General features: G+C 36.2%; 1 protein-coding gene and 1 pseudogene across 1 annotated transcript in view; both read left to right on the top strand.

Annotated features, from left to right (window-relative positions):
* The window catches only part of NDUFAF2 (NADH:ubiquinone oxidoreductase complex assembly factor 2), a 147,602-nt gene that overhangs the window by 62,884 nt on the left and 68,603 nt on the right, over positions 1-16,115 (top strand). The window lies entirely within an intron of this gene.
* LOC112660351 (PRELI domain-containing protein 1, mitochondrial-like) lies at positions 7,673-15,625 on the top strand (annotated as a pseudogene).

Consider the following 16,115-nt stretch of genomic DNA (forward strand, 5'->3'; position numbering starts at 1 on the left):
TAGTGATTATAGCTGTATTTCTGTTCTTTTTCGCAAGTATGAATAACTTTATTTAATAAGAAAAGAGTATCTCGAGATCTGCTACAAGCAGGAGTGAAGAACAGTCCTCTTTAGTTTGTTATTTTTAATAGTACATGGGTGAAATTTCATACACTGATATACAAGATACAATAACTCCTGGGACGCCTGGGTGGCTCACCAGTGCCTTTGGCTCAGGGCATGATCCCATGGTTCAGGATCGAGTCCTACATTGGGCTCCTTATGGGGAGCCTGCTTCTCCCTCTGCCTATATCTCTGTCTCTCTGTCTCATGAATAAATAAATAAAATCTTTTTTTAAAAAATACAAAATAACTTTTTTGATCTTTGAGGACATTCTGTTAAATCATTTCAGAACTGAGGATTTGTACAACCCCTAACTGAATACTTCAAGAACATTTAGAAGTGGCTAAGTTGTGCCCTTCCTCTGGCTTTAATGATAAAACACAAGTTGTAAAACACTTCAATCTGAAGTTTATAGTCTGACAAGTTTTGTTTGTTTTGTTTTGCTTTTTTTCTGCTTTTTTTCTTCATACATGGTCAATATAGTAGATTGCATATGTCTCCCAAAAGTTCATGTCTGCTCAGCATCTCAGAACCTTTTGGAATTAGGCTCTTTGCATAAGTGATTAGTTAGAATAGAATGCTATTGGATTAGAATAGTCCCAAAATCCAATGACTAGTGTCTTTACAAGAAGAGAAGACAGAGTCACAGGGAAGAAGGCCACAGGAAGATGAACACCGAGATTGGAGTGATACAGCTCCAAGCTTAGGAACACGAAGGACTGCCAGCACCACTGGAAGACACAAAGACAGGGTGTCCCCTGGAGTCGTCAAAGGAAGCATGGCCTATACCTTGATTATGGAATTCTACAGAACTGCGAGAGAATAAATTTCTATTGTTTTCGGCTACCCAGTTTGTGGTACTTTGTTATGGCAGCCCTAGGAAACCAAGAGAGTCAGTATTCCTAAACATTCTTCCATAAACTTATGTACTACATCTTATTTTGACATATTGTTTTATCCACCAAACTGTGAAGTCCTCAGGGGCAGAACCACATCATACTCATCCATAGTAAACAATCTTTAGTATCCCCCAAATATTTATTATCAAATAACTGTGAACACACTTATTTTTTAAGGTTCCCAGATGTGTTCTTCATGAACAAACATGTTAGTTTTTATTAAATTTGCATATTTGAGGAATAATAGAATATAAATAACCTTAAGGATATTCCATATAGAAAGATTATAGATAATTACTAGGCTTAGGTTAGCAAGATATGTTAACTATCACCACCACTTTTTGTTTTAGTCATACTGTATATATGTATGTATGTATTTTTAAGGATATATTTATTTCAGTGAGAGCATGCCTACATGAATGGGGGTGGTGGGTAAGGAGGGGAGGGCAGAGGGATAGCGAGAGGGAGGTTCCTCAAACAGACTCCCTGCTGTGCTCAGAGCCCAACTCATGGCTTGATCCCAGGACCCCAAGACCATGACCCAAGCTGAAGCCAAGAGTTAGCTGCTAAACTGACTAAGCCATCTAGGTACCTCTTAGTAATACTATATTTAAGTAATTTAAATCACTTTTCAACATTGGATGTTATTCTGTGTCATTAAAAAAAGACATAGGAAATTAATATTGTACATCAATGCTAAAATAAAAGTAGTTATCAATGATATTCCATATGAACACTTACAAAAATGAAGTCATAATTAAAATAAAACTATTATAGATGTATTTGTATACTCACACATATCTGAAGGCCAAAATTATTGAGTATAAAAGTGATTCAAGATTGAAATGCATATGTTTATTAATGTATAATATATAAAACAAAGTTTTTATTTTTTTAAGTTTTTGTTTAAATTTCAGTTAATTAACATACAGTATAATATTACATTATTACTACCACTTTTATATCTGATTTGTGTGAAAGATAGGATCTGAAGTGAGTTTTAAAGTAAACGAAATTTCTAAAGGCCTTCCCATCTGAATTCTGTATAGAATATTCAGTTTGTCACAATTTTGCTCTGACGTTATAGAGCACAGCTGAAAATAAATGATTGCTTAAGTTTCAAAATTCTGTCTAAAGCACAGATCATTTATAAAGATGAACATTTTTGTAAAAAGACTAAAAATGTAATTTAAGGTAACGGTGTTTTATGAAGAATTGATGCTCAAAAATAACATCTAAGTGGATATATAAAAATTTACATCTTAAATCTTAAAGAAAAATTATAGCCTAAATTTCAGAACTATGAAAAATAATCATTAAATGGCATTCCTGTGTCTCAGTTTAAATATATTCTCCATTTACTCGTATTTTTATCTCTCTTTAATTAGAAGAGGTTTTAAATTGTGCCTTTGAATATTTCTTACCCATGAGTTGAAATATTGCCAATAAAAGCATTAATGACTATTTGAGGTCATTGTAGATTGTTTTCACCTTTTCCAGCTTTTTTCCTGAATTTTAATATACAAAGATTCCCCATCTTTGTATATGAAGTTCTCCCCCTTCTTAGACTGTAGGGAAGAAATATTAATCATTTAACTTATTATGGGAAATGGACCAGTACCAGAATAAGAGAATGCCAGATTTAAAACATGGTGAAGACTTAAATATATGACTCTTTTAGTTACATAAACTCATGAATTATGCATTATAAGCTCATTTTAGTTTATCCAACCAGGTGAATAAACTTCATTTGTAATGGTTAAGTCTTTATATGTCCGTGGTCAGATATTCAGATTATCTTCTACTAGTAAGGAGGAAAGAATCATTGCTTTTTGTTAGTAGAGGACATCCTTTCCAGACTTTTGTTTACATTGTGTCCTAGAGGAAAGTGATGATTTTAAAGGCTACTTGATAATTATTTTCTTTCTGCTTTCCAAAAAAAATTTTTTCACATGCCATGAATCTAAATTAAAATCCCTGTGGCAGCCATGGGCAAACCACATATGCTTCTTGAAGCCTGACAGTTTTCCTGACATATCAGATGAGTAAATCATATGGGTAAAATTATCCATAATAAACTCAATTAAAAATCCAGGTATGAGCACGTACATTTGCCACTTATGTGCTGAAATCTTTTTTTGTAAATGTATTTGGACTTTTAAAAAATATATATTTGACTTGTTTGAGAGAGATTTATTTAATAAAATTTATTTTATTTAAGAGACAGAGAGCACTAGGGAGGGGAAGGACAGAGGGAAAGGAAGATAGGGAATCTCAAACAGACTAAGGGCACTGAGCACAGAGCCTGACAGCAGTCTCCCTGCCATGACCCTGAGATCATGACCTGAGCTGAAACCAAGAGTCAAGCTTAACCAACACCCAGGTAGGTGCCCCTGTATTTGGACTTTTAGACTTATTATTCTAGATACCCCAAATGAGCCCAGTAAACATGGTAACAGTCTTTTACCTATAGGAGATTATCTATCTTTTGTTTGAAATTTGTTGGTCCTTTATAAACAAATAATTCCATGATTGTGATTTAAGTTTCTCTTCAAGTGCTCATTAATAGAGTACCAAGTATGGATGTATGGTACATATATATACACAACAGATCATCTATAAAAAATAATGATTTGCTTTATTTATTAATATGAAAAAATCTAATATATATTACTAAATACAAAGGAAAATCGCAAAAACAGTTTATAGAGTAAGTGATTTGTGGAAAAACAAAAGGGGAAATTATATGTCTGTGTGTATGTACATACATTTATATTGACTTCCTTGCGCATAATAATTTCTGGAAGGATAAACTAATCAAGAAGGGTTACCAGTTGTATGTGGGTGCAGGGATAGGAACTCAGCAGAAAGCACATAGGCATTGAAGGGAGTTTTTTCATTGTATACCATTTTATACTTTATGTTTGAACCATATGAATAAGCCAGATAGATAGGAAAAATATTGTGTTTTTAAAAGAATGCTGGTGAATTCTGCTTTAAGAAAAACCCAGCAAGTGGAAACCAACTTTAAAAACAGTTACATTTAGGGATTGATAGGAATTAATCAAGAAAATATGTAGAGCAACTGTTACGTGTAACTTGCCACACTGGACATTCCTGAAGCCACCAAAAAAAGTTTAAGGACAAAATGACAGCCTCCTAAAAGTCTGTAGTAGTTACATTACAAAAACATAACTCATTTTACAAGAGGGCTCTATGTACTGTCTCTTTGAATCATGATATGACTAATTTCATTTCAGAGTCTTCTAGTTAGTAAATTAATTTTGTGCTTCTTCCAACTTTTTTGAAGAAGGTGTAGCTTGTAAGTTTCATATCATCCTAGTTTCCTAGTTACCTTTCTCCAGTTGTTCTTTAATTATTGTTGTGCTTTGTAAAAACTCAAGCTCAGATATGAAAATGAATGCTCTAAATTGGTGTGATTAGCTCTGGTTACAATTTTATTAGCATTTGGGATAATTTTGTCAAACTACTGAAAGCTACCAACCATTTAAACTTGCTGCTCTGCCATTGGGCTGGAAATATTCTAAGTAGATCACTGCCCTACAGGGTGGGGGTTTTATTCCAGAAGATTTGCTCACCTGTTCCCTGAGGCTGTTTTTCCACAATGGGATCTATTTTATTGTGAGATTTGATAAAATATACCTCCTATGTAACCCTTTCCTATCTGAAACACACGACCTTCTAGCAATTTCTTTCTTCCCAGCATCTGTCTTTGAGTTCCATTCTGAGTTCATCTGTAAATCTGATTTTCTACCCTCAAATGCAGATGAATTGAGCCATAAAACGTCTAGATTTCCCTGTTGTGAAGTAGTTAGATAGACTTATAGATTAAATGACCTTGTCTCAGCAGATATACCACTCTATTTCAGAGGCTTGGATGCAGATATGTCATAGGTAGTATGTTCATGTACTTATTTGTTTGACCTTTTACAATGATGTATGCTTTGCAGTGATTAGAGTCCTTTTCTAGATTTTAACCACTAGCTATTCAAAAGGCAGACACCCTAATGTGATAACTCTTTCTTTCGTGGGGTTTAATACTTTATATCTTCCTACAATCACAATTGTAGGTGAAAGTTTTTCTATCTTTCAGCTCCAGGTCATTTTTTCACACAAAATCTCATGTGAGGGATGCCTAGGTGGCTCAGGTCACAATCTCAGGGTCCTGGGATAAAGCCCTGAATCTTAGGGTTTCATGCTCAGCCAGGACTCGGCTTCAGGATTCTCTCTCCCTCTGCCCCATCCCTGCTTGCAAACTCTCTCTCTCTCTCTCTAAAATAAACAAATCTAACAAAAAATATCATTTGACAATAACAGTGGCAAAAACCTAAAAGTGACAATGGAATATTACTCAGCCATTAGAAATGACAAATACCCACCATTTGCTTCGACGTGGATGGACCTGGAGGGTATTATGCTGAGTGAAATAAGTCAGTCGGAAAAGGACAAACATTATATAGTCTCATTCATTTGGGGAATATAAAAATTAGTGAAAGAGAATAAAGGGAAAGTAGAGAAAATGAGTGAAAATATCAGTGAGGGTGACAAAACGTTTTGTTCTGGGAAATGAACAAGGGGTAGTGGAAGGGGAGGTGAGGGGGGTTGGAGCGACTGGGTGATGGGCACTGAGGGGGGCACTTGGCGAGATGAGCACTGGGTGTTATGCTATATGTTGGCAAATTGAACTCCAATAAAAAAATAAAAATAATAAAAGTGAAGCTCTTTAGGTTGAATTGCAGGGTTTGATGGAAGAAGGAAGGGGTTTCCCTGGAACCTTGTCCCTCCCAAGGCATTCCTTAGACTATTTTCATGGAATGCTTTAGGTTTAATTTGACTTCCATTATTATTTTCAGAAAAATGAAATTGATAGAAGTTAGGTTGACTCTAGAAAACCTTATTAGGAGGATCGTTGTAGAGCTTTTTACCTTTTTAGGATAGTAATTTTGATTACCAGCAATTTGGAAATTTTTTTATCTGAACTTATTTTCCTTATGAAGGTTATCTCCTTGTCTACTAAAACATGTGGCCTTTCTTTTTGATTTTTTAACATTATTCCTGTATCCTATCCCAATTCTGTGTGTTGTGTGGTAATAATTTTCTTGGGGCCTGAATATTAATAATAAATTCAAAATGGCCCAACTAAAAGCCATTTATGAATGGGAATATGGCTTCCCTGTGCGTAATCTTCAGGGACTGATATATTAACCTAAATGAATATTTCTGCAAGTCTAGTAGTGCAAATCTGGGGAAATGGTTACCAGTGTTTATACTTTGGATGTCAGCATTTTATTCTTATTTTTTTTACCTTTTAATTTTTTTCCTAGTCATAAAAGTAATACAAGATTATAGAAATATTTTACACAGACAGCCGAAGTCCACCATAATACTTACTCACCCCTCCTGAAATAACCACTTTGCAAATGGGAGTATATTTATGAGTCAGGATGGGTAGCTGGACTGTGATAACAAAATAACCATGAAATTCCGGTGGATTAACATGACAAGTTTCTTTCTCACTTGTCTGCTGCAGGTTAAGGGTGGGGGTGTTGACAGTTTCAGACTGATGGAGAGATTCCACCCTGTTGTAACAGCAACATGTGGCCTCATTTTTACTTTGATAGAGGAGAAGAGCTTTAAGAGCTTATTTTTACTAGCAATGACATATTTTGGAATAGCACTGAGATGTTTTACTTCAGTTCACAGCCCATTGCCAGAGGCCCATCTTCAAGGGTACGAGGAAGTAGAGAAGAGCACATACTATGGATGAACCATAGGAATCCCTATCACAGTATTATTGCCTGGTTTTCTTTTTGTACTGTGCTCTGTATTTTCATCTAACAGATCAGCAAGTCTTTTTAATGTACATTTCTTTAATTATTAGTGAGGTTGTGCATCTCTTTTTTTGCCTATTTATATATTTCTCTCCTATATAAAAAGCATTAACAGCCTTCATCCATTGTTTCATTGGTTCTCACTTTTTGTTCAACCTGTTTGTATATTAGGAACATTCAGCCCTTTGCCTTTCATTTGGCTAAACATCTTTTTTTTCTGCAGTTTTTTCACTTGGTCTTTTGACTTTGTTTAATGATATTTTTTTTTTTGCTCCCCTTGATTTTACTTTTATGAAGAAAATTATAAAACCCTTTTCTTTAAAAAAAAAAAAACCCTTTTCTTTAAAGTTTCTGGGTTTCCTATCATCTATAGAAAGGCCTTAGGATTATTTTTATAATCCACTCCTGTCACTTTATATCTGAATTTTAAAGTTCAAATAAAACATCCCAAGAACATAAGAGTTGCTTATATTGTTTTGTGGGTTCCTTTGCACATTGTGACTTCTCACACTTGCTATTTAACCATAGTCTCTGATAGCCATTTTGCTATTTGTTTTCTTACCTATTATAACATCTCTTCTGGAAGACATAATCTGGATGTGTGTTTTGTGAAGGAACTAGAATTTACCACAATTCAAGATCACCTTTTGGCTAAATAATTTATAAAACCAAAGTGAAGTGAGCATCCCTGCAGCACACCTGGCAAAATACACCATTCATATTTGGGCTGTGCTTTGGTCATCGAGAGTGAACAACATAACGGTCTTCTCTATTCTGCTTTGCACTTTAATTGCATCCCAGGTAAGAGAGCACTCGCCATGCTTGGGAAGGTAATAGTGTTGCCAAAGTTAATTAGCCCTAAATTGCATTCATTTCCCTCTCCCTACCTCCACAATTATTTCCCCTTTGACTTTCCTACCAACTTTTTTGAGCTCTTCCTTTGATCCTGAAGTCACTAGAGCTTTGCAGGCAGAAGTATGACTTCAGTGCAGGGTGCCAGGCTAATCTGGACATTGAGTAGCAGGAGTTGCCTTTGCCCACCCTCTCCTGCCAGCAGCAAAACTGCCAGTTCTGAAACATAATCTTATACTCTGTGATCAAAACCTGACATATGATAACTCTTCAACTCCCACTAGCTTCATAGAACCCAAGGGAGAACAGTGTACAAATTGCTGTGTTGCTTTTGTTTTAATGCTTCATGTGATAACCTGAGTGTTCTCTCTTTAAGTTCAGTATTAAATACTCTGTTTAGTTGTAGTATGACTTTTTTTTTTTTAAGATTCTATTTATTCATTCACGAGAGACACACACATAGAGAGAGAGAGGTAGAGACATACATAGGCAGAGGGAAAAGCAGGCTCCATGTAGGAAGCCCGATGTGGGACCGGATCCCGGGACTCCAGGATCACACCGGGAGACAAAGGCAGATGCTCAACCACTGAGCCACCCAGGCGTCCCTGTAGTATGACTTTTAAATGGTAGTCAACCAACAGAATAGTTTATAATAATAGTAACAGCTAATATATGTAATACTGAGTAAGTGGTAGGCACTATTAGCAGTTTACATGCAGTAACTAAGTTTATCCAATGATGATATTTTATTATCCCTATTTTATAGGTAGGGAAATAGGAGTACAAGGAAGTTATATAATACTAAAGAATATAAGCCAGTAAAGTTCAGACTCAGGGGGTCTCCTTCCATAGTCTGTGCTCTTAACTAATTGCCTATGCAGTTAAAAAAATATCTGAAGTTTATTCAACATTTGTTTTTCCACTTAGCTGGTGGCATAGGATTCCAGGATAATCTCACCTGTTTGTAGTGACATGTGAAGCAAGACAGTACCTTAACTCTTGGAGGTTGAGTTGACCTCAGCCATTTCTGAACCATCTCATGGTTTACCCTAGGTGCACACTGCTTATGGACCTTAGTGTTGGGCAGTAACCATTTTCCTCTCTGATGTTTCATGTTTAAATACGAGAATCCTGTCTTTGTCAGTAGGATTATAACCTACCACAGAGCCCACCACCTAGATATGAATCAACCCAATTCATCCCAGAATAACATCTTATCCAGGTAGGGTTTCTTGCTGAGATATTTAAAACTGGGAAAAATAAAAGAAGTAAAATAGAGTATTTGGGTGATGCCATGAATGCTAGAATTAGCTTAAGTGGCCTTCATCTAAGGGTATACACTGTCACTATGGTGAAAAGAAAGCCTTCCTAGCCATGGGTCAATGATTTTATCATCTTTACTTCATGGCAGATGGAGTAAAGGAACAAAGAAAGTTTATTTCCAGAGCAATTTATTAAACATAAAGTGAGGAAAATCAAGAGAGTCTTGTTTCGTATCATATTTTTCCCTTTAAAATTGCCTTCTTATTTTTGACAAATGAATTCGTTTCTCTTTCAAATCAGGAATTCAAAGTGTATCTCTGAATAAGACCCAATGTCTAATTTTTTTAAGTGCTAATATATACTGGAACAAAGTTTAAAAATTCACCCCCCCTCAAAAAAAATTTCATTCCCTTGGCTCTTCCTTCTTTTTGCAATTTGGAGAGTTTTACAATTACATTTGGATAAAGCTTTCACTGAGGAGTTATGTTTGCTTGTTTATCCATTTTAAATCAAGAAAAAAAACAGATAAATATTCATATCATTTCTTGGCAAATAACTCCGTTGTCAAATTATTTTTGTATCCTGGGGTTGGTGCTTACTCAGATTAAACTTTTTGAAGAGGAGATTGAGTTTAAAATGTGGATGGTCTTTAATCAGATAGGTTACCTCGAATAGTTTCAAAGGCATGGATAGTTTTTGTTTTTATGGGAAGTGATGAATGAAGCATCAGAGTTATAAAATTAAGATTCTTGTTGAATAAGCAAGTTTGCCTAAGGATAGGGGTAATGGAAATACTTAATAATTTGCACTGAGAGGATAGAGTTGTCAAAAGCTATTCCCTAGGTGGCTAACTCTCTTGAAGCCATTATACCTGGGCTGATCACCTTATTTCCCAATCTCAGCAAAGTTGATCTTAATCTTAACCCCTCAATAAGAATTTTCCCCATAACCTTTATTTTTTTATTCTTGATGAGATTATAATAGAGAAGTGTCATTCCTTATTCTTCTTTGTGAGTTATACATTACTCTCATCTTTTTGTTAGAAGCAATCAGGCAGTACAGAATATTATCTTTGAGATAAAGTTTGACCATAGTGAATTAAAATGGGTGATGTGAGAGGTGAATAGTGGCAGAAGAACACTAACAATTGGGGCTGTTTTGTCAAGCTTTGTGGATGTGTTTCAAGTTGTTTTTGACACAACATACATGGTAAAACCATTCATCTCTATCATCTCTCTGTGGAAGCCAAAGTATATTAAAAACCAATATACATTAACCTCCTAAATTACATATCTTGTATTTACATCAGTTTTGTATTCTTGTAATATGTGTGTGTGTATGCCATATATATATATATATATATATATATATATATATATATATATATATAATTTTAACATGGCAACTTTAAAAATCGAATATATCCATGTGGATTTTGGCCTCTAATTACATGCTATTTGAGTCAATAGAGTCATGTAACCTTTTATTAAAAGTGATATAAATAGATTACAAAAGGACACAGTAATTTTTTTATAAGCTCAGCCTTACTTGGTATAAAAAGTTTCCTTTAATAAGACCATATTAAAAAAAAAAATACTTCCAGGTAAAAATTGGTTTTAGTGCATGTAATTTAAGATCTCATCAAGTACTAAAAAGTTATTTAAGGAATAAGACATGGATTTTTATCTTCCATATACTGTTGATGAAAAATACTATACCCAAACTTATTTTTTTTTTATTTAAATTTTGTTAGTTAACATACAGTGTAGTTAGTATTGGTTTCTGGAGTAGTAATCAGTAATTTATCACTTACAACACAGTGCTCATCACCAGGACCCCTATTTAGCCTGTCCCTCACCCCAGACTACCATTTTTGTTATATAAAGCAATTTAAGTATTTTTGGTTGTATATTGGTTGGCATGACAGGGTAGTAGAAAATGCACAGGCTTTGAAATCATATAGACCGAAATTTAAATTTCACTTTCTCTACCAAGTAATTGTGTCACCTTGACCCAAGTTTATTTTGGGACAAGCCTCTGTTTGTTATTCTGTAAAATGCAAATAATAGTACTAGGTTTCAAAGTGGAGATTAAAGGGAATAATTTAAGAAACGCCCCTAGTACTATGTCTTAAACTCTATCTCTTTAATCCCAAAATTTGATCTATTCCACTTTATAAACCTCTCTCTGGATTATTGTGGTAGTCTGGTATTCCAGTCTTGTCTTTCAGTTCATCCTCAAAGTGGTCACCAAAGTGTTACTTTTAAAACACATCTTTGGGGACATCTGGGGTAGCTCATTTGGTTACATGTCTGCCTTCAGCTCGGGTCATGATCTCAGGGTCCTGGGATCGAACCCCACGTTAGGCTCCCTGCTTGGTGGGGAGTCTGCTTCTCCCTCTCCGTCTGCCTCCTCCTCCCTGTTCATGCTCTGTCTCTGTCTCTTTCTCTCTCAAATAAATAAATAAGGTCTTAAAAAATTTTTTAATATATAAATAAAACATATCTTTGAACCTGTTAGTGTCCTGCTCTATTCAACTTGCCAGTGATTCCCTATTGTGCCAAGGAAAAAGTCCAAGCACCTTGTCTTGGTGTTCTTGGGCTTTCTGAGATCTGATTCCACCATCTCTCTAATCTCTTTGACCTTGCAGGCCTGGTAAGTAAGTAATTGTTTGCCAGGTGAGAGGAGCCCTGAATCACAGGCTTGTTGCCTTTTATATATGATTTTAATCTATGGTGCTGGTTGTAGTAAAATATATCCTGCACATAATCTCCTGCCTTAGTGTAACCATAAAGTACTTTTCTTATAACACCACATTTAAAGAGTTATTTTAGTATTTTATTCATTTTTATGTTGTCAAACTTGTCTGAGGTTTTAATGCAGTCAGTGGCTGAGACTAGCCACAACTCTTGGTGCGGTAGCCCTTGGCCTTGGGAATCTTTAAATATTTGTACATACATGTTGGTATGCCTCTGGGAATGTGAGGCCATTAGGTTTTCTGATATGAGTCATCCTGGAAAAAAAAAAAAAAGGATACTGGGACCATTGAACCAGACTGTGAGTGACTTGAGCCTTCTTACTCTTTCTCCCATGTATAGAACAGTGTTAGACCTAGGTGTTCAGTGTACGTGTTTATGTATGAGTTTATGTAAATAAATACTTACTGTATTTTTAAAATGTGTTTTAAGATTTTTTTTTTTTAATTTATGATAGTCACAGAGAGAGAGAGAGAGGCAGAGACACAGGCAGAGGGAGAAGCAGGCTCCATGCACCTTGAGCCCAACGTGGGACTCGATCCCAGGTCTCTAGGATCGCGCCCTGGGCCAAAGGCAGGCGCCAAACCGCTGCGCCACCCAGGGATCCCCAGATTTTGTATTTTTTAAAATGAATAAACACTACGGTGAAGAAACTGGATTTTCATTTTAAGAAAAATATATGAATTGTGGAATTTTAAGATTTGTATAGGAGGAGTGATAGAGTTGTGATACAATAAAAGTGTGTTATAGAATCTCTCTTCATTCCAGAAGAAATACGAGATTAAAGACTCAAAGATAGAGCTATAACATTGCATTGAAGGGAGAAAGTAAAATCAGGGTGAAGGAAAAAAAAAAAGTGGAGCCAGATATGAGGCTGTAATATAAACTCCAGTTACCTGCACATTTTCTCAGAACTGCAAATGCATCTCTGAGCTTCATAGCAACCAACTCAAAAAGGGTCAGGTTTCTGGTCAGAACTTCACAATGGGTATGACATCAGTCATCTAAACAACTATTTTGAAAGACTATGATTATTTTTTTGTCTTCCAAAAATAAACATAACCTCATTTTGCTTTTATTCTGAAAAAAAGTACACATTTCTTATTAAAAAATCAACCAATAAAGAAAGTACAAAACCTCGTGTAAATACCCCCACTAGAGATAATTTTTGGCCACACTCCTAACTTCTTAGTAGTCCAGAAAAGGAAACATTTGGTAACATAATTCATACTGACTAATTTACATTCCAAACAGTATAAAAACTTGCTAATTTTCTGTACCCTCAGTAACATTGGGTCAGTGTTGCTAATCTTAGTCCTACAAGAGAAAAATGATATTATTTTTCTATCATTCTTAGTACTGATATTTAATATGAGCTTTTCTCATGCTTTTAATAAGTAGACTTTAGGCAGTGTAATGAACGAGTATCCTTGACAACATCTTTTGATAGATTTGTTATGTTTCAAGTATTTTTTATTATAGCACTGAAATATGGCTAATAATATTTTACCAGACTTTTTATTTCAGTAACAGTCTTTCTGGGGCAATGTTGATATGGCCTGGTATTCAGTGTCTTTGTTGATTTAGATTAATCAGGAGTATATTTGTAAAGACCACTAATTTTTCCACCAAAATCCACTTTCTTCTTCTTCCTGGACATACAGGTAGACAATATTTACCAGTTTCCTTTAAAACTAGGTATGGTTAGATGACCAAGTTTTCTCTAGTGCATTGTAACTGGAAGTGAACTGAGTCACTTCCTGGCCTCACCATTAACAATCTCCCTTTGTTTCTCAGTGCTCTTTGTTCTTTCTGGCTGAATGAAATAGCAGTGCTCAGGGAAACCTTGGAAATCATGTGTTGAAGATGGCTGGATAGCCATCAGTCTGGATCCTTAAATGACTACGTGGATCCTTAAATGACTAGCTGGCCTACCTGAACATCCACCCAGGACAGTTACATAAGAAAGAGATATACTTCTTATTTAAGCTACTTTATTTTTAGAGTCCATTTGCTAACCACAGCTTAGCCCACCATAACTAATAGAGTATTTTAGAAAATATAACTGAACAGAAGTTGAACTAGATTCAAGAGCTCAATATCATGAGGATATGTTTTCACTATCACATGGCTGTATCTTCCTCCAAATTAGTTTCATTCATAGTTAGGTTTTTCTCTGCAATGTGAGATACATGGCCCCAGCAGTTTCAGATCTCTGTGGTCTTTATAACTCATGATCATAGAGGTTATAAGTCTTTCCTGGATGCTCCAGCAAAATTTTTAAGGAAATGCTGATTGGCCAAGCTGGTGTCATATGTCCATCCCTGAAATAGTTTTTGTGGCTAAAGGTTTGTAATACTATGGCCAAATTTAGTTCACAATCCTCCCTCTTGGATAGAGGGGTAATAGCCTCCCCCCCAACCTCAGTGGACAGAGCAGGATCAAAAGGAATGAAATAAAACAAAAATAAATAATAAATAATAAATAAATAAATAAATAACATAACATAAAAATAAAATAAATAAAAAAGGAATGAAATAGTGAATGGTTCCCTAAAGAAAGGACTTTTTTTTTTTTTTTTTTTTTTTAAGAAAGGACTTCTGAACAATAAAGAATAGACAACCAGAATGCAGTATGGTTAGAAAGGTTTTTCAATTAATATGAGCATGAAATAAGAGGAGCCTGGATGAGAGTGGTGATGTAAAACATTAAAATAAAAGGAACAGGGATCCCTGGGTGGCGCAGCAGTTTAGTGCCTGCCTTTGGCCCAGGGCGCGATCCTGGAGACCAGGAATCGAATCCCACGTCGGGCTTCCGGTGCGTGGAGCCTGCTTCTCCCTCTGCCTATGTCTCTGCCTCTCTCTCTCTCTCTCTGTGTGTGTGACTATCATAAATAAATAAAAAATTTTAAAAAATTAAAAAATAAAATAAAATAAAAGGAATAAGTCAGAGGAACATTATATATATATATATATTTTTTTTTTTACATTATTTTATTTTTGTTGTTGAAAGGTTGGCCTTATTGGGGAGGGTAAAAAATCTAGTAGTAAAATCAATTGATGTTTTTAAAAAAAGGTTTTAAAATTTTTAGTTGTAGCCAACAACTATCCTCAGGGTGGTGGCAGCTGCATCGGTGTGGCACAGAGGGGAGTAAGCTGCTGCCTGGCAGGCGCACCCCTAACCCCCCATCCATATCCCCCACTTCCCACCCCCCATTTCCCACCCCCACCACATGCTGCTGCATTAAGCCCAATGCCCTGCTGGAGGTGAAGTATTTCCTGGGCCTGAGCGTGCTCCCGAGTGCCTGGGACCAGGTCTTGGTGCCCAGATCCCTATAGCAATGTATCTTGACAGAAGACACAGTGCACTGAAAGGTGACCCCTCACCAGAAGCTCCTATCTGAGGTCTCCTGACCAAGACCAGCAGGGTGCCCTGTGAGGCCTAACCACTGTTTCCTGCCATTGTGGTTCAGTCAGTGCACATCCTAGAGGATTTCATTCTGGACCCACCAGAAGCAGACCATGACCACCTTCACCTGAAACATCAACCCCACCCAGCTGATGATGGTGGAGGAATGATGCATTTACTGTGTGAACTCTGGCAACAGCAGTAGGGCGGAAATACACCAGGAAGCCTGGGTCTCCTCTAGCTTATTTTGTGTCCTGTCCTGAAGTTTGGCCTCACCCTGTTCAAAGCAGTTTGACCAAGACTATGAAGGCCTTTGAATACATCTTGGCAAAGCTGCAAGGTGAGGGACCTTTCCAAAACTCTTGTTGAGAAAGCCCAGGAAGCCACAGAGAAGGCAAAGGAGAAGGCATTGGCAGCCTCAGAGAAGGCCAAGGACCTTGCCAGCAAGGGAGACCAGCCAGCAAGCAGCAGCAACAGTAGCAGTTTATGTAGCTCACCCAGGCCCCGGTGTGGTGTAGGACACCTGACCACTTGGCTCAAATCCTTCTGCCCTTTACACCTTGTACTTTATTATTAAAAGTCAACTTCCAAACAAAATTTCACTTGTGGTTAAAAAATAATAACAGGGCAGCCCCGGTGGCGCAGCGGTTTAGCGCCGCCTACAGCCCAGGGTGTGATCCTGGAAACCCTGGATCGAGTCCCGCATCAGGCTCTTTGTATGATGCCTGCTTCTCCCTCTGCCTGTGTCTCTGCCTCTCCCTCTCTGTCTCTATGAATAAATAAATAAAATCTTTAAAAAAATAAAATAAAATAAAATAAAATAAAATAAAATAAAATAAAATAAAATAATAACAGTATTTGTCAACCTAACTATAAAAATGTAGTGTTAAGTATATTCATATTATAAGAACAACTGAAGTTTTTGAATTAGGAAATGAGGAAAATGATAGTGCTATCAAAGGATTTGAGATATTTGAAAGGA

The sequence above is a fragment of the Canis lupus genome, chromosome 2, assembly GCF_003254725.2.
Source record: "Canis lupus dingo isolate Sandy chromosome 2, ASM325472v2, whole genome shotgun sequence".
NCBI classification, from domain to species: domain Eukaryota; kingdom Metazoa; phylum Chordata; class Mammalia; order Carnivora; family Canidae; genus Canis; species Canis lupus.